This window comes from Hordeum vulgare, chromosome 3H (genome assembly GCF_904849725.1).
Source record: "Hordeum vulgare subsp. vulgare chromosome 3H, MorexV3_pseudomolecules_assembly, whole genome shotgun sequence".
Lineage (NCBI taxonomy): Eukaryota > Viridiplantae > Streptophyta > Magnoliopsida > Poales > Poaceae > Hordeum > Hordeum vulgare.
In genome coordinates, this window is record NC_058520.1 from 47489915 (window position 1) to 47516738 (window position 26824).

Sequence of the window (26824 nt, forward strand, 5' to 3'; positions counted from 1 at the left end):
GAGGACTCCACCCTAGCCGTCGGCCCTCCTTGGAGGAGGGGGCAAAGTATGCGACCTAAACCCGTCCCTTGCCTCCTATATATAGTAGAGGAGAGGGTGATGGCTGGATACAACAATTCCCACACCCTGCGGCCTCCCCTATCCCCCATTCTTCCTCGTTCGCAGTTCTGGAGGCGCTTGGGAAGCCCTGCTGGGATTTCTCCACCATGCCGTCGTGCTAATTGAGATCCCATCTACTTCTCCTTCCTCTCTTGTTGGATCAAGAAGGAGGACACGTCATCGAGCCGCATGTGTGCTGAACGCGGAGGTGCCGTCCATTCGGCGCTAGATCGGATTGGATCGCGATTGGATCGTGAAGGGTATGACTACATCAACCGTGTTATATACGCTTCCACTTAGCGATCTACAAGGGTATGTAGATGCACCCCCCCTCTTGTAGATGTTGATCTCCATAAATAGATCTTGGGTGCACGTAGGAATTTTTTGTTTCACGTGCAATATTCCCCAACAGTGGCATCATGAGGTAGGTCTATGCATAGATAACATGCACGAGTAGAACACAAAGTGTTTGTCGGCGTTGATATTCAGATTGCTTACTTCCTTTTGTCTTATCTTGATTTGGCAGAACTGTGGGATGAAGCGGCCCGGACCAACCTTACTTGTCCACGTATGAAAGACCGGTACCATCGACTGACATGCAACTTATTGCATAAAGATGGTGGCAGGTGTGTGTCTCTCCCACTTTAGTTGAATCAGATTCGACAGAGGCGGTCCTTGTAGAAGGTTAAATAACAACTTGAATATCACCGTTGTGGCTTTGAGTAGGTAAGGATGGTTCTTGCTAGTTGCTCATCGCAGCACATAAAACTTGCAACAACAAAGTAGAGAACGTCTAACTTGTTTTTGTAGGCTATGTTGTGATATGATATGTCCAAGGACATGATGAGATATATGTGATGATCATGTTTTGTACAGATTATCACGACTTGCATGTCAATGAGTATGGCAACCGGCACGAGCCATATGGTTGTTTTTAATTAGTCTTGCCTTTTTGTTTTACTTGATCGCTATGAGTTAGCAATAGTGATAAAAGTATAGTTGGGGCGACAACCTTAATGGTGACACGATGATGGAGATCATGGTGTCATTTCCGGTGATGATGGAGATCATGTCGGTGCTTTGGAGATGTTGATCAAAAGCACAAGATGATGGCCATATCATGTCACTATTTTGATTTGCATGTGATGTTAATCCATTTATGCATCTTATTTTGCTTAGGACGATGGTAGCATTATAAGATGATCCCTCACTAAAATTTCAAGATAAAATTGTGTTCTTCCCACGTGTGCCGTTGGGAAGGTTCGTCGTTTGGAGGCACCACGTGATGATCGGGTGTGATAGACTTTATGTTCGCATACAACGGGTGTAAGCCAGTTTTGCACATGCAGAACACTTGGGTTAAACTTGACGAGCCTAGCATGTAGAGACATGGCCTCGAAACACAGGACACTGAAATGTCGAACATGAATCATATAGTAGATATGATCAACATGGAGATGTTCACCATCGAAAACACCTCATCTCATGTGATGATCGGACTTGGGTTGATGGATTTGGATCATGTTACACTCGAGCAACGTGAGGGATGTTGATTTGGGTGGGAGTTCATAAGTAATATGATTAATTGAACTCATTATCATGAACACAGTCTAAGCTGTCTTTGCAAAGTATGTTGTAGAACAATAGCTCGCGCTGTAGCTCCCCTGTATTTTTGATGCGTTCCTAGAGAAAATTAAGTTGAAAGATGATAGTAGAAATTATGGGGACTAGGTCCGTAAACTCAGGATTTCCCTCATTGCTGCACATAAGGCTTATATCCTTGATGCACCGCTCGGTGTGTCACCCCTCAAGCATCATATGTGGTTGTCGTGTACATCCCACAAGCACGCTTTTAATGACTACTTGATAGTTCAGTGCGTCATACTTTAGGCTTTGAATTGAGGCTTCAAAGACGTTTTGAACGTCACAGAGCATATGAGATGTTCCATGAGCTGAAATTGGGATTTCAAGCTCGTGCTGGATATTTTTTTAAACAGGAACATGTTTGGAATTTTTCGATCATTTTTAAAAACATGAATGTTGTAAAAATCCAAGATTTTCCTAAAACGCATTTTTTTGAATTTTTTACTATTTCTTAAACAGTCCATTTTTTGTAAATTTATTTTTTAGAAACATCCTTTTTTAAGTCTGAACATCTTTAAAATAACATGTTTTTTACATTTTAGATAATTATATTTAAAGGTAAAGAGGACAATATTTTTTTTCCTTCTTACGTTATTAGTTGTTGTTCAAACTGATATCCATCTATTTGAGAGATGCTAATTTTATATTTGAGTGACAATTAATTCTATACGAAGGGATCGGTATATGATAAACCCTGACCAGAACCTTCTGGAAGGTTCTCAAAACAGGTAAAAGTTAGATAGGAAGAAATTTCCTTAAAGCAGAATTTCAGTGCTTGGGGGCATTGGATCACTTTTCTTTAATGTCTATAATATGGTGCTTAAAAGATTCGAATGTTTTTACAGGAATATGCATACATGTAGTCTAAGTAGGTGTGAAATTCCGTCAAATAATACGCTGCACAAAATACAAAATTTCGGTCCAAAATCAACAAAAACCTAAAGGAAGCCCAAATTCTGCATGTATTATCCCTTCTTTTTGTATCTCTCATAGGCAAGCACACTTGATGAACATTTGGCTCGTTATAGAACACTGCTATACTTACAAAAACTTAGAACTTTTCAGCCCGTAAAAATACATTTTTTTAATTTCGGCAAACAGATTTATACTTCAAAAAAGAAAACAAACTCGATGTGCCCGGCTGATCCTATTTGATGCACGGGTCGCTGCCCAGCGACCGCGCGCACCCGCCTGCTTCAGGTTTGCGTATGTTTGAGCCGGCCAAGGTAGCCATTTGCGGTTTTTGCAAGGTTATCGAATCTTCCAACCCATATTCCTTTTTATTCTTGTTTTTTTTCATTTTCATTTTTTTATGTTTTTAGTTTTCTCATACTTTACAAACATTGTATGAAATCTTGAAACATTTTTTTTCAAATCTCTGATTAATTTTAACTTTAAATATATTTTTCAAGTTGGTGAAATGTTTGAAATAAAAATGTTGTTAATAAAAATAAAAAATGTTCAACAAAATGGAAAATATGTTCATAAAAATTATAAATGTTCATATTATTACTAAATGTAATATGAATTCACAAAATGTTCACGAATTCATAAAATGTTCTTGAATTCAAAAAAAATTCATCAAAATATTATTTTCATTAAATTTAAAATTATTGATCGAGTACAAAACAATTCATAAAAATACAAAAAAATATATCAAAATACAAAAAACATCTAAATTCAAAAGGGGTTCATTCGAAATTATAATTAGTTTCATAAAAATACATAAAATGGTCATAAAAATAAAATTTGGACAATAAATGTTTATAAAAGCATTATTTTATAGTTTTGTGAATATTTTGAAAATTCATGAATACTTTTTATCAATTAGTGAAACTATTTTTGAAATTCTAAACTTTTTTATGGAAGCAAAAAATGAAATACGAAAAATGGGAGCCCCGTCCCGCACCTGGGCCGGCCCAAGCTCGCGTTTGGGAGTGAGGGGGCGCGGGCTGCCCTGTCTCCCAGCGTGCAGGTCGCTGTATAGGGGGACGTCCTGTGTGGCGCTTCAGGCGCCAGTAGGGGAACGGGCGCCTGCAGCGGCCCTCTTCGTGGGCCGGCCCTTATTAAATTCGTGGGTTATTAGAAAATCAAAAACAGTTCACAGAATTTTAAAAAGGTTCAGATCTGCGAGAAAAATTCAATGATTATGAAACAAATTCAACGATTTTTGGAAATATGTTCATGAATTTTAAAAACTCCATAGAATTCGAAAAAATATGATCAATTTTGAAAAAATATCAATTTTGAAAAATAGTTCAATGATTTCGAAAAACGTTAATAAATTTTAAATTGTGTTCATCAATTTTCAGTCAGGTTCATCGATTTCATAAAAAATTAACGATTTTTTTAGAAGTTCACAGATTTAAAAAAAGTTCAGGGGCTAAAACAGTTCACGGGCTAAAAAAGATCATAAAGATTTTCTAAATGGACCGGCCCATTACGGAGTGCTGCAGACGCTGGTTAGCATATTTCACCTTTAAACGGCACCTGTGGCGTTAAATAGGGTTTGCCCTGTATAGGGGTCATATTGGCCGCGTGTTGCGGCAAGGAGTCGCGCACACAGGGTGTAGCGCCCCTGGCTGGGCCAGCCCATTATTAAATTTAAAAAAAATAGTTCTTTTCCATTTTTTTCAAATTCCGGAATTTTATTTAAAATTTCGGAACATTTTTTTGAAAAATCTGAAACATTTTGATAAAAGTTTCGTAACATTTTGGAAATTGCAGAACATATTTTCAAATTCCGGAACATATTTTAGGAATTCCGGAACATTTTTTCAAATTACAAAACATTTTTTGAAAATCGATTTTTTTTTGAAACAGAAACAAAAACAATAAAAAAAACGGTTCAGGGAATCTTCTAGAAAGTTCCCAAAACCGGAAAAAAGGCTGAAAAAGTCTAGAATATTTCTAAAACCGGGTGTCTGAGTGGACTGGCCCAATTTACTCGCTTCAAGGGGTGGCTTATGCGAAAGACCAACATTTTGACGTAGTAAGCGTCAAATAGGATTTTCCCCCAATGTGCCTGTGCTCACAAGTCATCATTCGACTTCCTGTTCACTATGATAGGTAGAATAGGCCCTTCGGCACAGTATGCGGCAAACGGGAATTAACATCATGATGCTCCTGTTCTTCCAATACTGGGCGTCATTGCCACTAGGCCAGTAGATTAATTAACTTTGACAAACTTAATTCAACATGTATCCCTAGAAAAGGGCATATTTTTTGTTTCCAAAAATGACTAGCACAACTTAGAACATAAAGAGAATATTCAACTCATAGCCTAAAAATAATAGTACAGTCCCACATGCCATGGCTATCTAAAATTTCACTTAGTAATAGGACGTTGCTACGTGTCCGCCGGTCTTTTTAAAAGATTGACCGGGTCTCTAGCCGCGAGATCTAGCGTGATCGGTATCTTAAATTTTGCAATTGAGATCATGTCGGAAAATCGTGTGTAGACTTTTTTTGCAACAAAGTTTGTCATAAAATATTATCTACAACAAAGATTGTGTTACGAAAACATTCATAGATTTTTTTTATAACAGAGTTTGTTATAGATTATTTGTTGTACCAAAGATGAAACATCTATAGACTTTTTTGCAACAAAGTGCGTGTTGCCATTTAAATCTGGCGGCATACCCAACCTCGTTTTTACTATTGCAACAAAGAAAGTGTTGCGGAACTTTTGCAACCGAGCTCATATTGCAGGAATTTTTTTGGAATGCAGGATGTGTTGCAGATTTTTTCCTAGTTTTAGGACATTGATGATGTCGTATATTTTTTTTGTAATAAAAGATGTTGCTGCAGCAGCAGTGTTAGAGCATATATCTCCATATGTGGTTTTGCTAATTGATGACAATTCCTATGGACTAATGGTTGCCTTAAGTTACATTTATAGGATTTGTCCATAGGCACTTCTTGAAGTCCATCTGTTGGGTTCAAGGAGTTTATATGATGACCAAGATGGTATTCAAGGTATTATCCAAAGAATGGTTATAGAGACACATGGTTGATCAAGATCTCAGACAAAGAGTAAATCAAGATGATCAACACACAAAGCGTATAAGATGTACCGAGAGGGATCAAGCGATCCCATGGTATGGTAAGCATTGTCCATTACGTGTTTGTGTACTAACCCATGGTCTTCGTGAGAGTTCTATGTGGGGGTTAGGTGTGTTTCCATGGGCTTGCGTCAAAGGGAAGATCTCATACAACCCATGAAGTATGACGTCAAGTTGTGATCGTCATCAAGATTGCGATGTGCAAATTCAAGTGGATCAGCACGAAGATACCATGCTTGAAGCTTGCCATCCATTGTGGTGGCAATGGACTTGTGAAGATATGCTGAAGAGTGGCTCACCCATAGTGAGTATGGGGAAGCAATCAACTAGTCTTCATCAAGCCAACGCAATCAAGAAAGGTGCTCCATCTTGAGGAAGCCAAGATCATCATCATCTAGCTCAAGAGGACGAGGTGCAAGGTATAGGTTTGCCCTTGATAGGTTTTCTGTTTAGGATAGATTGTTGTACTATCAAGGGGGCTCTCAAGTGAGTAGCTTGATCGTATCGTTCGTTGAGAGCTCAAACCATTTGCATCCTTGCATCATACTTCTTGGTTCTTGTTTGGTGTTTCTCTTTGTGAGTTTTAGAGCTTATGGTCATCTTCGTGACAAGCTCGAGTTCATCGAAAACAGAGTCCATATGCATCTACTATGATGTTTTCGATGTTGGAGTTTTTGCCGGTTCTTCATTCATAGAGGACTCACATCTCTATATCATTGGCATTTTCATATCTGCATGGTCTTAAGATTTCTTTGTTCGTGATAATTGTTTATTATCCATGCTATAATTTTATTGATTGGAAACTCAAATACATGTGTGGATACATAGACAAAACACCGTCCCTAGTAAGACTCTAGTTGACTAGCTCGTTGATCAAAGATGGTCAAGGTTTCCTAACCATAGACAAGTGTTGTCACTTGATAATGGGATCACATCATTAGGAGAATCATGTGATGGACAAGACCCAAACTGTTTGGATAGCTCTTGACGTCCTGAATCCAACAAGCTTGGGTTAGCTCGATTTGGAGCTCGTATGCGAAAGTTATGGTTGTTTCAGTGGCGAGCGGTAGTACCGCTGGACCTAGCGGTAGTACTGCTAGAGGTGGCGGTAGTACCGCTGGCCCTAGCGGTAGTACCGCTAGAGCTGGCGGTAGTACCGCTGTCCCAGCGGTAGTACCGCCCCTGGCCAGCGGTAGTACCGCTCCAAGTTTTTAGTACCGTCATCTTTGCGGTTGTAGTGCGTCGGACATTTTTGCGAAGACTTTCTTGGCGGTGGTTGGCCCGGTAGTATCTTTGCGCTACCATGGGCTCAGCGGTAGTACCGCTGCAGCCAGCGGTAGTACCGCCGGAGAGTCAGCGGTAGTACCGCTGGAGCCAGTGGTAGTACCGCCAGGCTCGGGCTGTAAGTGGGGGTAACGGTCTGATTCCTTACCCCACTATATAAAGGGGGTCTTCTTCCCCCTTGGCCTTATCTATCCGTTGAGCTCTTGTTCTACCTCCATTGTTGACATTCTTAGAGCTTGCTTACTCTCAATCCCTCCAATGATTCTTGCTTGTTCTTGAGGGAAAAGAGAGAGGAGATCTAGATCCACATCTCCACCAATCACTTTCTCCTCTATGTGAGGGGAACCCCTTGGATCTAGATCTTGGAGTTCTTTGTGAGCTCCTTGTTCTTCCTCTCATATTTCTCCATAGCTTTCGTTGTTGTGGAGGGATTTGAGTGTGAGGGACTTGACCACTTCGTGTGTTCTTGCCATTGCATTGGTTGCACCGGTTTGAGTTCTCCACGGTGATATGTGGAAGTGAAGTTTGAGAAGCTTATTACCTTTGGTACTTAGTACCCTAGATATTGTTCTTCGTGGATGCTTTGGCGTCCTAGAAGCTTGGTGGTGTCTCGGAGCTCAATCATTGTAGTGTGAAGCTCCGGGAAAGCGTCGGGGTCTCCAATTAGGTTGTGGAGATTGCCCCGAGAAATTTGTACGGGTACCGGTAACCGCCCCCAAGGGTTGCCACGTGTACGGGTTCGGTGACCGCCCCCAAGGTTTGCCATTTGTACGGGTTCGGTGACCGCCCTCAAGGGTCCCTTAGTGGAATCACGGCATCTTGCATTATGCGAGGACGTGAGGAGATTACGGTGGCCTTAGTGGCATCTTGGGGAGCATTGTGCCTCCACACCGCTCCAACGGAGACTAGCATCCGCAAGGGTGTGAACTTCGGGATACATCATCGTCTCCGCGTACCTCAGTTATCTCTTACCCGAACCCTTTACTTATGCACTTTACTTTGTGATAGCCATATTGTCTCTTGTCATATATCTTGCTATCACTTAGTTGTTTATCTTGCTTAGCATAAGTTGTTGGTGCACATAGGTGAGCCTAGTTGTTTGTGGTTTTGTGCTTGACATATTAAACGTTAGTTTTATTCCGCATTTGTTCAAGCCTAAACCTTAATTATTTTAAAGCGCCTATTCACCCCCCCCTCTAGGCGACATCCACGTCCTTTCAAGCACTAGCCCCGTTGTCGTCTTCATTTTGCAACTGTGTCATTTTTGTAGAATGTTGTCGGTGTATGGCTGCATGGTCTCGCGGGCACGTGCAGCTTCCGTTGCGTGATGCGGAGTCGACGATGTCGAAATGCTGGTTCTGGACCCGCTTTGCCATCATCGGTTTCCGTCAGGCTCGCACCGCGCCGGAGACGGTAAGGATATGTGTGTTGGTCGCCTGAGAAGGCTGCGTCATTCCCTGTGAGTACGTGGGCGATGTCGATGGCCACCACTTGGGCCGATCACCCTAGTCGCCCCGCCATGATTGGGGTTACCTTTTAGTTGGTCTGCAACATACCATTTTGTTGCGGTTTGGTTTCTGAAATAGGTGACCAGTTGTTCGGACGGCCGCGTGCGGATAAATGGCCGCCTACAGCAGCTCCGCCCCCTCCCGCGCCTCCAGCTGCTCTGCTGCGGCCTCCTTCGCCTCAATCTCCGCGTCCAGCTCGTCGAAAAGGGCGTCGGCCCCCGCCTTCCTCTACCGGATGAGCTGGCGGTTGGCCTCCACCTCGGCCTCATCCGAGATGGAATTGAGGATGGCTTGGTGCTCCGCCATCTCCTTCTATTGGACGACAACAAACTCCGCCATGCTCAAGCCGAGAGCCTCCTCCTTCATGGCCTCCGGCTGCTCGTCCTGCTGTTGCTGCTGCTGCTCGTCTCCTCCTCCTTCTTCTCCTCTTCCTTCTCCGTTTCCGGAGAGTCCGGAGGGAGACCCGCAACGATACGGGCAGTACGACGATCCTAGATCTCCGCCTCGATTTGAAGGTGTCGCTTCGACGTGAGTTGCGCGTACGTGGTGATGGGCCGCCGGACCATCCAGACGGAGAGGGAACTGCGAGATGAGGCGGACGAGCTCGAATGGCAGCGGAGAGAAGGAGGAGGCGGATGAGCTAGGGCTGGGGGCGCTGACTGGCTTAAATAGCCGGCCCCGACCTCTTGGACGGTGAGTCGGAGCGACGCCACGCGACGTTCACACCGCGCCGACGGTCGACGCGCCCGTCAGTCCGTTGGATTTCCTGGCGAGTCCTCGTTGGACCAAATCGTCAGTCCGACGTGACGAGCGTGCTCAGGCGCGTCCGGGCTCCCCCATATCCACCCGTATATATTTGGGCTAGAAATGGGGGATGCTAGTCAGTCCGAGCGTTTAAGACCGGTTTAAGAGGCCCGACTAGATCAATTTTTTATGACCGAACGGTTTGCTAGGGCATTTCATAAAGGTCTGAAGGGTCCGGTTATAAATGCTCTAACCACATGCTCCCGCATGGCTGGTGATGCTACCATGCTATGCTCTCCCCTGAACCGATAGCCCCCATGCTCCTCGTCTTATGATCTGATCTTAGTTGTTATTTTTTTTTGTTTCTAAGTAATTATAATTAAAGAGAATTAGATTAATTTTTTAACTACAATTATTTAAATACAGAAAGAGTAGAAATCAACTTAAGTGATTCTTTTTTCCTTTCTTGAAACGATCAAGTCAAGCACGTGAGTTTGCGTAACCAGATATTTTTTTTTCGCGGAAGGCGTAACCAGATAGTTGATCCAACCTACTACTAAAGTGATTCCGCTGAAATATTCTACTAGTAGTACTAAAGTGGAGCGCCATCGGCGCATCACGAGGAAGACATGGCGCTGACTGTTGAACGATCGCCTCGCACACGCATCATCCAGTCAGCACCAACTCGTCACCGTACGCGGTGAGCTAAGAAAACTGGCACGGGCAGCACGAATCGTTCACTCTTGAAACACATGGGGTGAGGAAGAGAAGAATCAATACACAATTCCGTTCAAGTCAAAGCTGCAGCAACCACTTCGAAAGAAAAAGCTGCAGCAACCTGATCAAAGAACGCTCAGACCCGGCGAAACCCTCCCCCCTCCACCCGGTATAATACGCGGTTTTCGATGTGCATTCTTGTAACAGCGAACGCGCTTGAGTACCGGACCAGGTGTATCGTGGGGTTTTCGTCTTCCAGTGTCTTTATATGTTTCATGGTGTTTTAAGTCTAGTCTAGCTAAGCGTTATTATGATTTTTGTCTGGTTTTTCGTAACAAACTGAACAGTCAGTTACTTTTAGCACTTGATGTATTTTTGTAATGTCTTTTTCTAATCAATGAATTTGACAGCTCTTTTATCAACATTAAAAAGAAAAAGCTGCAGCAACCTGCCGACTAATTAACCCAGATGTCACAAGAGAGCGCAGACTTATTTCTGTCAGGAAAATTCGACGGCGATGAAAAAGGATATCCCTGTAAAATACTCTAGTTGCCCTGCCTCGTTGAGTCCCTCATCGAGATCGCCTTTCAAACTACGGGCGTCGTCCAAGTTGATTAGTTGAAGCAAAATGCATTCGTAGCCGTCCTGCGATCAGCTTCGGTTTGGGTTCGTTTTCTGTCAGGAATTTGGACGGCCATGAAGAGGATATCCCTCCATTAAACCCTAGCACTCGAACCCTAGCTGCCCCTGCCTTGTTGACCCTCGGCATCGAAATCGCCATTGAAACAATGGGCCTCCTCGAGGCCGAAGCAGCTGCATCCGTTCCTGTCCTGGGATCAACTTGTGCGTTGCACTAGGCCCTCGGTTACGTCGCCGGTCGTCGCCAACACTGAAAGGTTTAAGGCTTCTCCAACCAGACCCAGGGCACTATGGCGCGCAGCTCTCCTCGGTTAGCACGGCGACAGGAGAGCGACGCCTCTTCCAATCATGCTGGAGGTCTTACAAAAAGGCTTTATTATAGGTTATATTACAGTTCGTTCGTAAAAGAAAAACACAAAGAGGCTCCATAGGTTTCAGCTACGGCCTTTGCATGCATTGTTGCACCTCTGTCGGTTGGCACATCGAAAATTAAGCCTGGAGTGCGACAACCTGCTCTTGTTGTGTTGTAATTTGCGTCGGTTGTTTGTTTGCGCCGCGTCGCGGGATGGAATTGACGGCTTGACGTTGGTAGTTAAAAGGATCTATGTAGTACTACTAACTTTGACCAGCAAGTGAAAGCAAGCTCATGAGAGAGTCATGACCAGAGTTAACGTTACATCTTGACAACACTGATCGGTGAAAAAAAAACTTTATATATTGAGTACTTTTTTTATGGGAAACTTTTTATAGTACTACTCTATATAAGTTTGAGAAGCTTTCTTTTTCGAACCGGGCTACTCCCCTTCATTTAATTTCTCAACAAAAAATGTCAAGCTCGTTACAGCAAGCAATGGGCGGGAGAGGAATAGAGCATGCTCGAACACTGCCGCGAGACCCATCACACATCTCCCAAATTGGTGCAAATTGTTAGACTTTATATACGTAGCCCTGTATACATATACTGTATATTGTATTGTACCCCTTGGTAACCTTATATAATGAGATAGCCACACCCCGTTTAGGGTGTCGAGCACTTCCCAAAAACATTACGTTTTACATGGTATCAAATTAGGTTACGATGTCTTCCGCTGCACCGCCGCCGACCCCTGGCGCCGCCCCGACTGCCGTGGCGCCGGCCCTCGCCCCCGCGTCGCCGTTTCTCGCCTCCCGGCCCCTGGCGACTGCCTATGGGGCCCCGGCGTCGCCTCGCCATCCGAGTGGATCGGATCTCACCACCAAGCTTGGGGCTGCTGCCTCGTCCGGTGCACCTCACCCCGGCCATGGTGCCCCGCCGCCGTCGTCCTCCTGGACGGTCCCCTACGGCGCGTCCTCGGTGCCGCAGCACTACGCTGCGCCTCCTCCGCCCTACTATGGCGCGCCGCCGCCGCACCAGTCTGTGCCGCCGCCGTCGATGATCTGCGGGTCGTCTACCCCGCACCACTACTCGCCGCCGACGGTCTACCCTGCGCTGCTTCAGTCCCAGGGAGCTGCAGCCGCGTCACACTGCGGGGCCGCTGCCATGGAACCCTACGCCCCCCCCCCCCCCGATCGGCTCCTCTGGAGCCCCGCCCTACTTGGTGGCCGCTGGTCATCCCGGGGCGGCCCCGTCGATGGGTTTCTATGCCCCGCTACCGGTGTATGCTGACCCGGCCGCGCTGCCGTCGCTGTTCTACTTCTCGCATCTCCTGCCGGTGAAGCTTGCGCCGGACAACTACTTGTCCTGGCGTGCCCAAGTGCTGCCTCTTCTGCGGAGTCGCTACCTCGAGGGCTACGTCGACGGCTCTATCCCGTGTCCGCCACCTCATCACCCGGTGTATCACACGTGGGTGGCTCAGGATCAAGCCATCCTCTCCGCCATCCAGTCCTCGCTCACCCTGAGCGTCTCCTCGCTGGTCATCTTCGCCGCTACATCCCGGGAGGCGTGGGCGGCGCTTCACACAAGCTTTTCCTCCCAGTCTCAGGCACGTGCTCATTCCATACGCACCGAGCTGGTGAGACTAAGCTTGGTGACCTCAGCATCACGGACTACTTCAACAAGATGCGGGGTCTAGCCGACACGTTGGCCTCTGTTGGCCAGCCGCTACAGGATGAGGAGTTCACCACCTTTGTGCTTAACGGGCTTGATGATGATTATGACAATTTCATTGAGAATGTCCACGGCCGTGATGATCCGCTCCCGTCTCGTGAGCTCTATGCACGGCTCCTTGGCCGTGAACAGCGCATCAAGGCGCGCCGCGTCTCCCCTGGCTTTGCCGCTGCCAATGCCGCGACTCGTGGCAAGCCCCCGCGGTCTTCTTCCTCCAACACCAGATCGGCGTCGTCACCACAACAGGCTTCACGGGGCAACGCTTCGACCATCACGGGCGGCAATCGGCCGGTGGCGTGCTGCTCCTCTTGTGGCGCCTCGCAGGCCTGCCAGCTCTATGGAATTGAGCGGCACATTGCCTCTCGCTGCCATCGTCGCTACAAGCAAGACTTCCTTGGCCTTGGCAACAATGGCAAAGGGAATGATAAGCAGGCTGCTGCTGTGGTGGTGACGGGTCATGATTCTGGATGCACGCCATCCTACTCCATAGATCATGCTTGGTACATGGACACTGGCGCCACCAACCACCTCACCAGCGAGATGAGCAAGCTCTCTACTCAGGAGCCATATCGCGGTCATGATCGGGTTCACACAGCAAACGGAGCAGGTATGCGCATCTCACATGTTGGTCAGGCCTCTCTCCTTACACATAATCTTCACCCACTGCATCTCTCCAATGTCCTTCGAGTTCCCTCCGCTACGCGCAGTTTGTTGTCCATTCCTCTACTTACTCGTGATAATAATGTCCTTGCTGAGTTTCACCCTTTTCGTTTCTTTATCAAGGACCGGGACACGAGGGCCATTCTGCTTAGTGGTCGCCTTCGGCATGGCCTATATGCTCTTGATGCACCGCCACCACCTTCCACGCCGTCTTCTCCCCAGGTGTTCACTAGTGTACGTGTGCCATCTACACACTGGCATGCACGCCTTGGTCACCCGGCGGAACCCATAGTTCGACATATATTGCATCGTCATGATCTACCAGTTGTGTCCAATAAAAATGCTGAAACTATCTGTGATGCCTGTCAGCAGGGCAAGAGTCATCAACTTCCGTTTTCAGATTCTAGTCGTGTTGTGACACATCCTCTTGAGCTTGTGTTTTCCGATGTATGGGGTCATGCCCAGACATCCGTGAGTGGTCACAATTATTATGTCAGTTTTATTGATGCTTACACTCGATTTACTTGGCTATATCTTATTAAGCGCAAGTCTGATGTATTTGATGTCTTTGTTCAGTTTCAAGCCCACGTTGAGCGTCTCCTTAAGCACAAAATCATTCATGTGCAATCCGACTGGGGGGGGGGGGTGAATACCACCACCTCAACTTGTTCTTTAACAAGCTTGGGATCTCACATCGTGTGTCATGTCCTCATACACATCAGCAAAATGGAACTGCCGAACGTAAGCATCGTCATCTTGTCGAAACAGGACTAACCCTACTAGCTCATGCTTCTGTCCCATTTCGTTTTTGGAGTGATGCCTTCTCCACAACCTGTTTTCTTATAAATAGGCTTCCATCACGACTTCTAAAAATGAAAACCCCACTTGAACTCCTACTTCATGAAATTCCAGACTACACCTTTTTCAAAGTGTTCGGGTGTGCATGTTGGCCTCATCTACGCCCGTATAACAAACATAAGCTTGAGTTTCGGTCCAAGAAGTGTGTTTTTCTAGGGTATAGTTCTCTTCACAAAGGGTACAAATGCTTACATGTCCCTACCAATCGCGTCTACATCTCTCGTGACGTTGTGTTTGATGAAAACGTGTTCCCATTCCGCACACTTCCGACTCTTCCTACTGGTCTGCCGTTACAAGTGCCCATGCCTATACCTTCGCCTGACCAATTTGTTGATGTTGCATATACCCCTGCGTTGCTTCCTAATCATGCTGCAGGTATTGGACGTGGCGCTCGCCTGGAACTACTTGAGGAGAGGATTTCGGACGTTGCTTCTCAGGACATGCATGGGCCATGCATAGCGGGTGGAGCCTGCAACGCCCGCCCGCCCGTTCCTGCCGCGCCCGTGCTGGCGCCCCTGCGCGACGTGCATGGGCCATGCATCGCGGGCGACGTTCGCCCCGCTCGCCCGCCCGACTACGCCCCGCCCGTGGCCTCCGTCTCGCGCGACGTCGCTGCGCCCTGCACAGCGGGTGGAGCCCGCCCGGCTGTCACGCCGACGCGTGGCTCCACGTTGTTGGTCCCGCCGGCGCCAGCTGAGCCTGCCTCGCCCGGTGCTGAGCTGGCTTCTCCTGTGTCGGCCGCTGCCACGCCCGGCTCTCCGCCGGCCTCGCCTGGGCTGGCTACTACTTCGCCGGATCTCGAGCTGCCGACCAGCCCTGCCTCGGCGGTCTCGGCTCCATCATCTCCTGCGCCAACACCGCCTGTCCTGCCCGATGTCATGCCTCGTCCTCGCACACATAGCCAATCCGGTGTTCTTTGTCCCAAGCAACGCACGGATGGTACGGTTGCGTGGCTGGCTGCATGTATGGCTCATGTTGCTGCTGATCCCACTGCCGAGCCTCGTCACTTTCACGCTGCACTCAGTATTCCACACTGGCGTATGGCAATGGAACAGGAAGTTCAGGCTCTCCATAAGAATAATACTTGGCGCCTTGTTCCTCTAGTTTCTGGTGTCAATGCTATTGATTCCAAGTGGGTTTTTAAAGTCAAACGGCATGCTCATGGCTCCATTGAACGCTACAAGGCACGGCTGGTTGCCAAGGGCTTCAAACAGAGGTATGGTCTTGATTATGAAGACACGTTCAGTCCAGTCATCAAACCCACTACCATTCGATTGCTACTGTCTCTTGTTGTTACTCGAGGATGGTTCCTTCGTCATCTTGATGTGCAGAATGCTTTTATCCATGGAGTTCTGGAGGAGGAGGTTTATATGCGTCACCCACCTGGTTTTGTTGATCCGGCTCGCCCTCATCATCTCTGCCGTCTGGTTAAGGCATTGTATGGACTCAAGCAGGCCCCTCGTGCATGGCATGCTCGCCTTGGATCTGTTCTTCGGGCTCTTGGGTTTACTCCCTCCACTGCTGATACGTCGCTCTTTCTCCTACAGCGCCCTGAGGTTACGATGTATCTTTTGGTATATGTTGATGACATCATTCTCATCAGTTCCTCTGACTCTGCTGCTGATCGTCTGGTGAGTGCCCTCAGTGCTGATTTTGCTGTCAAGGATTTAGGTGCTCTGCATTTTTTCCTTGGTCTGGAGGTTGCACGTTCTTCTGCTGGGCTGACTCTCTCTCAGAAGAAGTACTCCTTGGACTTGTTGCGACGTGCTGGTATGCTCAAATGCAAACACGCTGTCACCCCGATGTCTGCCACTGATCGGCTGTCTGCTCTTGATGGTGATTCTCTATCCTCTGATGATGCTACTGAGTATCGTAGCCTTGTTGGTGGTCTACAATACCTCACCATTACTCGGCCTGATATTTCCTGTGAAATCAACCATGTGTGTCAATTTCTGCATGCACCCAGGACATCTCATTGGTCAGCAGTGAAACGCATTTTGCGCTATGTCAGCCTTACTGCTTCCTATGGCTTGCTTCTACAGCCGGCACCTTCGTTGGAGTTGTCTGCTTTTTCTGATGCGGACTGGGCTGGTAGTCCTGACGACAGGCGATCCACGGGGGGATATGCGGTATTTCTGGGTTCTAACTTGATCGCCTAGAATGCTCGTAAGCAAGCAACAGTGTCTCGAAGTAGTACTGAAGCTGAGTACAAAGCTGTTGCTGACGCAACTGCTGAGATTATATGGGTACAGTCTCTATTGAGAGAGTTGCATGTTACTCAAGCTCATCCTCCAGTTCTGTGGTGTGACAACATTGGTGCTACCTATCTTTCATCCAACCCAGTGTTTCATGCCAGGACTAAACACATTGAAGTGGACTATCACTTTGTTCAGGAACGTGTTGCACAGAAGCTACTTTCCATCAAGTTCATCTCATCAAAGGACGAACTTGCTGACATCTTCACGAAGCCTCTTCCACAACCACAGTTTGTAGGCTGCAGGCGCAATCTTAACTTGCTTTGTACTTCAGGCCACAGTTAAGATTGAGGGAGGGTGTTAGACTGTATATACGTAGCCCTGTATACATATACTGTATATTGTATTGTACCCCTTGGGTACCCTTATATAATGAGATAGCCACACCCCATTTAGGGTGTCGAGCACTTCCCAAAAACATTACGTTTTACACAAATCCCATCGAATGAAAAACATGGCAACGTTGTGCAGAGCCGGTTAGGTAAGGGTTAAGTGCAAGCCAATGCGCATAATGCGCGAGAAGACAAAAGACCCTAAGCGGTCACTGCTTCAGATACGAACGACCCCTGAGTCCAAGTGCATGTCATCGATGGAAGCTCCAAACATATACTCCCTTCGTTTCTAAATATAAAATATGAGAGCTTTTAGAGATTCTACTAAGAAACTACATACGAAGCAAAATGAATGAATCTACGTTTTAAAATATGTTTATGTACATCCGTATGTAGTTCATAGTGCAATCTGTAAAAGGTATAGAAGCATGCATTGCCATTTTGGGTTGTAATGTTGCTTCGTTCCCTTGAACTTACATGTTTTGGCTTTCTGCTTTCCTCCTCTCAAAGATAATTTGTTGATATTGCCTTGTAATTTATGTTGGTTGTTGTTTAGATCGCATCACAGGATGGAATTGATGACTTGGTGTTGGTACTTAAAAGGGTCTATATTATACCACTAACTTTGATTAAAAAAATCATTGCATCTCAACAAAACCGTTTGGTGGAAACCAAAATTACAAAGTATATGAGTTTCAAATGCAGCGGGAACATAAAATGACTAGCATAGCCGAAATTTTTATTTTCAAACCGGGCTACTCCTCTTTCATTTATTTATTTATTTTAAATGAAAAATGCCAAGCTCGTTACAACAAAGAATGCACGGGAAAGGAGTAGAACATGCTCGAACACTGCCGAGAGACCCATGACGCATGCCCCAAATCAGTGCAAACTCCACGACATGAAAACGTGGCAACATTGTGTAGAACTGTTTAGACAAAGGTTAAGTACAAGCCAGCGCATAGTCTGCGAGAAGACAAAATATGCTGAATAGCCACTACTTGAGAAACGAATGACGTCCAACTCCAAGTGTTTATTGTATCAAAGCTCGAAGAGTATATCATATAGACGAACGCATCATCATATAGGGTTGTAATGTTCCCACCTTGCCTTGAACTTATCTAGGTCTCCTTCTTTCTCCCCACAAAATTCGACCTTCTACTTTTCTGATATCAAAGAAAATTTGTTGTTGTTGTGCTGTAATTTGCGTCGGTTGTTGTTTAATTGTGTCGTAGGATGGAATTAACGACTTTATGTTGGTACTCAAAATAATCTATATTATACTACTATCTTGGGCGAGAATTAGAGTTGCATCTTGACAAAACTGTTTGGTGAAAAATAAAAATAAAATAGTATACAAGTGACAAAGGCAGCACGGACATAAATGATGGACATAGCCGAAACTTCCTTTTCGAACCAGGCTACTCCCCTTCCATTTGATTTGTCAACCAAAAATGCAAAGCTCATTACAACAAAAAATGCCCGGGAAAGAATAGGACATGATCAAACATTGTTGAGAGGCCCATCATGCATGCTCCCAATCAACGCAAACGCTACGGACTGAACGTGGCAACTTTGTGTAGAGTCAGGTAGGTAGATCTTTAGAGCAATCAAGTGCATAAAACACAACATAACCAAAAGCACGATTGGAGAAGACAAAAGACATCACGCAACCACTACTTCTGAAACAAATGACGACCTCAAACTTTCTCCCACCCTCCCATGGCAGTGCGGTCCATAAGGAAATCTAAGGGATATTAAGGTTTCCGTCTCATAGAGAACCGGAACAAAGCATTAACACATGCTAAATACATGAACTCCTCAAACTATGGCAATTTGCGGAAAGAATCCCAAATATTGTCACCTTGGGGTGTGCGGATCAAGATATGTAATAGGTGCATACAACTTGCAAGATAGGATCTAAAACACTCTCATATTCATGAAAACAAAATAGGTTCAGATCTAAAATCATGGCACTCTGCCCCTAGTGACAATCATTAAGCATAGGAAAGTCATATCAACATCAAGCTCAGAACATAGTGGACACTAGGGATCAAGCCCTATTGAAATAAATCAATTACATGGTCAATCTCATCCAATTCCAACACCATCCAGCAAGCCTACAAAGCAATTACTCACTCCCGATGGTGAGCATCATGGGATTGTTGATGAATAAGGGTTGGTGATGATGACAACGATGAACCCCCCCCCCCCCCGTCGGAGCCCCCAAAGTACTCTAGATCAGCCCTTCGAGGAAGAACAAGAGGTGGCGAAGGCTCCGTCTTGTAAAACGCGATGAAAACTTCTCTCCTATTTTTTCTCCATAATTGTGAATTTATAGGACTGGAATTAGAGTCAGAGGACCCATGAGGTGGCTCCAAGCCATCAGGGCATGCCGAGGGGGGTGGGCGCACCCTATTGGCTTGTCACCAAAAGGTGCCCCCCCTATGGTGAGTCTTTGCTCCAATAATTCTTATATTTCCCACAAAAATCCACAAAAAGTTTCGTCCAATTTCGAGAACTTTTTTCTGCACAAAACCAATACCATTGCAGTTCTACTGAAAACAACGTGAGTCTTGGGTTAGTTTCATTAAAATCATGCAAATTAGAGTCCAAAACAAGAGCAAAAGTGTTTGAAAAAGTAGATACATTTGAGACGTATAACGAAGTTCTAGTTTAGGTCCACTTATGCTTATGGTTGGCATGGGGACCAAGACCTTGGGGATTTCACCATTTAGACTATGTAGCTTGGAAGGATTTCCATGTGTGCCTCTGCTTTGGCGGGCCACAAGAGTCTTGATAGGTTCTCGCTCCCCGATCTCCCTTTTCATTAGATGTGTGACTTGGGGAAACAAGGGCTCTTGTTTTCTAACTTTTTTTCCTCGCTCGGCTAGATCAAAATGTAATGTACCTATTGTTCATGCTTCCACTTCTTTTTGATATTCCTCGTCAATGTCACCTCTCGAATGTTGCCTTTTTTGTTGGCCTTGGTAGTCATGTATTCATAAAGTTTGGATGTTTGGGGTTTTCACCAATCAATATTGCTACCGGAAAGGATTGCCACTTTAGATGTTAGCCCGTCATGCACCCTTTCAAGGCCGTTGAATATGATTTTTTACACATTTAGCACTTCTAGCTAGGGCCCCTCATTGCATTCACATGTCAATAGTTGCAATATAGGACGAGACGTGTAGAACAACACGCCCCTTTGCATAGTTTGACTTTGGGACATGTCAATGGTAGACACGTCCCTTTTCTTTTATTGCACAAATACTCAAATTCTACTCAGAAAGTGGATGAGTGATATTTTGCGCTCATCACACCATTATTTAAACCACATAATCCTGAAATTTTCAAGAAAATCACTCTGATATTGCCATTAATGGCCATTGAATTTGAGAGATCACGAATTCCTTGTGTAATGTGTTTCCACAAGAAAATTCCTAAACATGGAATAGGATCATAAGATACGGGGAAACACAAAGTTCGGTGGAATTGGCAAGTCAACGGGACAAGTTCTAGGCACAACAAAGCACAAGGCAACGTTTGGTATGACAACATCCGCTCGTACCAGCGGTCGTACCAATCACTTTAAGCACCAAGAGGTCCACCTGACCAGAATTTATAAAAGGGGCGATGCCGAATTCCCAATAGAGAGAGAACCATTCACGAAACAAAGCACAAGAACCATCGTCCAACCCTATCCACCGCCATTTCCCATTTAATCTCCATTGCTGCCGCCACCCTCATCATTATAGCAATTCATCTCAAAGTTAGTCATATTTGTAACTGGTGCACCACATCGGCAAGTATTGTATGAAATATTATCAACAAATCATTCATATTTATGCAGCCTTCAATGAGTTCATCTTGCGATCGGATCATCATGTGTGAGTAATGCGGTAAAGCAATGGGTTGAGGCACTGCCTTGCAATCTGATGTATTTGTGGAAAGGATTGTTGGAATCACTTTGTATATTTTACATTATTAGTGTAGGGCTATTTGCAACGGAATTTTCTCGTGTCTTGTTCTCAATCTAAGGTCTTGCATGTACTCATGATCCCGTAGATCGATCAAGGAGAACATAAATAGCAAGAAGGACATGAAATGCTATCCCATACAACAAAGAGAGAAGGACTTAGTCTGGTAGCGAAAATAAATTCCTTGGGGATGAATGAGGTGTAGTCATTAAACGTCCAATGTTTCATTTGTATATTTATTGTTAATAACTAAGGTTCCTCCACGTGACAATAAGGGTCATTGGTTGGACAACTAACTCTTGATGGAGGTCGTGCACGAGACAAAATGTACTTTGGAGAATCCCCACATATTCGCGTCACAATAATAACAGAATGGTTGTCTCCTAGGACAAAAATTAATATATTTAAGATCCCTAACACAAATATAAGGTTGTGACAATAAAACCTCATACCCATGCATGTTTTAAAACTAGTGTTTACAACCCTAAGGTTATTAAAGGCCTAGTTGGAAAACTTAAATTTAATTAACAAAGACTTGTGAGAGCCTTTGACATAATGTACATCCTCTCGTAGGTTAGATAACTCAGGGTCGCTCCTTAGGAAAAAAAGTAAGGAACCTTCGCTATCCAAACTAGATCTCAAAAGGCATCATAAGCTCTTTTTCAAGATCGAGGTGTGATGTTGTTCACTCATTGCCCCAACCCTTGTATAGTTCTATATTCTAGCTTGATATTAGAGCATCTCAAAGACCTCCTGTAAAAATCTTTCAATAAAACCACTTTTAGGGTATGTGTGTTAAATTAAGGGAAAGTTTATATGTAAGGTCTTTTCTTGGTTCCCCTAATAATCGCCCCATAAATATTTTTTAATTTCTCATTAAACAAGCATATAAATGAAACATCCATATGTATAGTATGGTCATAATAGTTCCAACAATGTTACGTTGGACACACATACATGATTATAATTTAAAATCCACAATTTATGAAATTTGGTTTGAAATTCAGTCTCATCGGAGGTGCATCTCTAACAAAATACCTTGCAAAGACATGTCATATTTGAAAAACATGTGAGTCATTATTAGATCATGACAATCAATAATATGTATGACAGATCCAAAGCTCATTTGATGACACAACTTCTAGATTTATGGTCGCATCTATAGTTTTACCTTTGAATTGTCCATGCAATGTTATATGCATGCAATTGGTGCTTCCAAGCATAGCACGAAAGCCCTTTGATGCACCCATCTCAAGAAGTCATACAATGTCCTCTTCATTTGGAGTACAAACATATTATTTTTCGAATAGCTCAATGAGCGATTTCACAAATCTGTCCAAATTCTTAACGCAAGTGCTCTATGCTATTACAATCAATCATCAATAGAATCAGTTGGTCAACCTTATACAAGCATGCACATCGCTGCTGAAACCTTCTTCAAAGTATTGTGAATGCTACTTGTAAGCTACATTGGGATTTTCCCCGAAGAGGAGGGAGATGCAGTACAGTAGAGATAAGTATTTCCTTCAGTGAGAACCAAAGTAATCGAACCAATAGAAGGATCACACAAATGCCTGTCTTCAATGCCTACACACAAAAGATCACACACTTGCACTCAACACGGACAAGAGGGTTGTCAATCCCCTTGAATTCATTACTTGCAAGCAATAAACAGTGATAGATAGATAATATAAATTCAAAAAATATAAAGGTAAATAAATGGTAGCAATATTTTTAGTGTTTCTGGAATTTGATTTGTGAAGACCTAGGGGCCATAGTTTTCGCTAGAGGCTTCTCTTTCGTACAAAGCATACAGTGGGTAAATAAATTACTGTTAGGCAATTGATAGAAAAGCGCATAGTTATGTAATATTTATTAATGACAATGATCATTGCATATAGGCATCACATCCGTAAGGAAGTAGACCGACTCTTGCCTGCATTTACTACTGTTACTCTACTCATCGACCTCTATCCATCATACATCTAGAGTATTAAGTAAAACAGAGTAACACTTTAAGCAAGATGACATGATGTAGACAAAGTATACTCAATTCATATAAATAAACCACATCGTTTTATCCTTAATAACAACAATATAAATATGTGTCATGTCCCTTTTTCTCAATGAGATTGAGCACCGCAAGATTGAACCCATTACAACGGATCACTCCCGCTGAAGATAAATCAATCTAGTTGGCCAAACCAAACCGATAGATCGGAGAGAAATATCAAGCTATCGTAATCATGCATATAAGAATTCAGACATAACTCAAATACTTTTCATGAATAATCCCATAATGCATCACATCCCAACAAACACACCGCAAGATAGATCACTGTGGGAATAACGAGGATCTTGGCAATGAAGAACATAGAGAGAGAGAGATGGCAATCTAGGTACTAACTACGAACCTGTAGGTTTGTGCTAAACTACTCACATGTCACCATGGGAGCAACAAGGTTGATGTAGAGGCCCTCTATGATTGATCCCCCCTTCGACAGGGAACTGGAAGAGGGCTCCAGTTGGGATCACGACGGAACAAAGACTTACGACGGCGGAAAAAGCATTTCGGGTGGCACTCTGGTGTTTTTCCACGTAATAGGATTTATAGAGACAGAGTTGGGGCTGGAGGAGCTGGGAGGTGGCCCCAAGCCATCAGGGCGCGACCACCCCCGTGGGTGTGCCCTGTTGGCTTGGGCACAACTCATGTGACCTTTGGTCTTCCTCTGAAGCTTCTAGGTCTTATTTTTACCCAGAAAAATCATCAAAAGGTTTCGTTGCTTCTCGGCTCCGTTTGATACTATTTTCCTTAAAAGCCAAAAACACACAGAAAACAACAACTATCACTGGCTTAATAGGTTAGTGCTCAAAAATGATATAAAACATCATATAAATGCATATAAAACATCCAAGATTGACAATATAATAACATGAAAAAATAATAAAATTATAGATACGTTGGAGACGTATCAGTGACCTAGCTACCTTTGTTATTTTGCACAAAGTGCGAGCAATGATCGTACACGACACGAGCAATGCACAAGAACAGACCCATTGACATTCAGAACCTTCTCCTAAAAGTTTTTGAACCATACACCAAATTCTTTGAAAAATAGTCATTCATCAGCTTGTGATGACCGACTTGTATGTTCCGACGGAGTACAAGATGCCGACACACTGAACCTCCCTACTTCAGCTTCTTGTTTGACATTGTGTTTGCATATAAAGCAATCGCCATTTCAATCTCTTCATCCTCGTGTGACGATGAATCCTTGAAAAGTAATTCAACAAGAGTTCTTTTTTGCGGTCCTTGAGGGACCGATTCATAGAGTTGCCCTATTAATTGACGAAACTTGGGCGAAAACCGTTACAACACATCCACATGAATGGCATGACGACCGATCCGGCACCGACAAGACCACACACATCGCCGAGAAGAGGACACCATCGAGGATGACTGCAATATCATTATCATCACCTCTCACCGAGAAGGCAACTCTGACTTCGTCGTTGATGGCCCATCAAGACCCCTTCGAATGAATGACAACCGAGGACCTCGTCGGCCATAGCCAAATAATAGACCACAGACGTCGAGGACGGACAACTTTGATTTTGTTGAGGTGCATCACAGGAGAAAGTTCCAAGCATGGCACCAACCTAGTCCAACACACCCTCTGGAGAGCATCGTCCGCTGGAAACCACCCTCATGGAGTCATCATCACCGCAGGGGTCCTGCCGAACGGAGCTTCGACTTCTCTGTCAGAGTGAAAAACCATCATAAACGCACCCAATGGCGAATTGGATCGTCGACGTCAGAAGGACAAGCCGCGACCCAACTCCGCATGTCATCATCGTCATCGCCACACAAGTTGCGACGCCAACCATTCACAACATCGGTTGAGCACGTGCCAATCATGATGTCATGCACGCCCAATCCAAGGGAAGCACAAAGAAGATCAACATCTTCAAAGCAATGCCCCAAAGGGGGAAAACAATGCATGGACGACGACGTTGCGCAACCAACCCGTGTCTAGGCTTTCGCCCGAAGATCTTAAACCTAGGGTAGGCGAGGCCAGAGATCTCCATGGCAACGACACTAGGGAGGGAAACGGCGTCCGTGGCTACCGCCACCGCCGGCCGGCAACAACCAGGTAGCCTTTCACACGGAGCATCTCGCCACCCCCACTCGACGCAATCCGCTCACTCGTACACCTTCCGTGCAACAACCGCACGTAAGCCACCTCAAACCTTGTCGGATGCCAAGTCGGGCCATCATCAGGCACCCACCACCATTGCACTCCGACACATCATCTGACAAGCAGTGTGAGGGCTTTGGGGAGGTCTGCCACCCCATCTCGACGCGCCGAACCAAGACCACCACTCCTGCAAAAGCGGATCCACCACCGGAGCCCCCAGCCGCCACATTCAACGCAGGATGGCAAGCGATGATGTCTAATATGAGCACACACAATGACAACAATTTTGGGCCATCAAAATTATAATGAAAGAAAATTGCCGAATACCTTGGGGATGAAATTGAGCGGAGACTCGGTCAGACGGAGGGGACCGATGCAGGGAGGCGGGTGGACTACTTGAGGACCGAGCTGACTTTGGCATGTCTGCTTGGGGTCATGGTGGACAGAGTGGTGGCGCCATGCGACCGAGGTAGGGTCCTGAAATTTTAAAGTGGTTCGTTCCCGCCAAGATTTACCAGAAGGTCTTCTTTCTGTAGATGGAGATGAAGTTTTGGTTGTATTTTATGGTAATTTTTGCTCGTTTACTAAACTGTTGCAGTCTTGCAGAAGGTTCTTTGGTCCAACTCCCATAAACGATGATTATTTTACGGATACGGAAGCCATTGAAGATTATCTAGCTTGTAAGTTTCTGTAATCTTCGGTTTTTTTTCGTGGGAACACATCATGTCACAGCATTGACATGGATTGACAAACGAACGGGAACCAGGAAATAGTTGATAGTTACACTCCCACAACAGCAGCAAGCAAACACGCTGCAGGATCTTCATCCACTAAACAATGCAGCGTTCAATTTTCTTAGCCTTTAGCCCTTTACTGACGGCCATGCGCACTGCCTGTCCCCCGCGAGGAAAAGGTGAACTTCACCGGTACCAATTCATCCACGACACCATGACGGGGCATGCGGTGTCAGATCGAATCGAGGCGCTGCCGCATGTGGCGCGGCACATTGCCACGCTCGTGTATCACCACCGCCACTGATTGTACTCTTCCACGGGCTGTGGCCAGGCCCGGCGGCAAATTTCAAGTTTTGATTTTTTTTGAAAGTTGATCAAGACCTGATCCTGTTTTGATAAAATTTCAGGATCTGATTGTTTCCTATCATCAGGATTGGTGACAGTAGGATATACCTGTCTATCGTCATCGATCTTAGCGATAGAAAAATGATCATATCACAAATGTTTTTGAACTAAGATTAGATATGACTTAATTTTTGCAAAAGGATCAAAACCCGAAATTTGACCTCGAGAAGCATGTGAGAATGGTACGAACGCATAGGGCCCTAAGATCATGAGGCCCCCATCGAAAAAAACAGGAAAGTCAGTACTTGTCGGAAGAAAACAATAGCTTACAAGTTCGTTGTTTTTCCCCAACACACTCGTATAAATGTAGTCTTCGCTTTTATTCACGCAACCAAGGACACCTAGGGTTCCAGATTTGCCTCCAACCACTCTGGCGGCTGGTCCTGGCCAGCCGTGCCTCATGCCAGATTTCCGTCTCCCCATCTCGTCCTCGTCATCGACTGCCTGTGAATTCCTGTTGCCTCGACAGGTAAAAGCAACTTCAATTGTACGACCCAAATAAACGTGTGTTTTATTCGCGTTTTATTCGTTTGACTCAATTTGTTCATCTTTTTTTTGTAAATGAGTCAGCCATGCGTCCAACGCGTCCATTTGTTTTTGTTTGTGCGACAGGCTT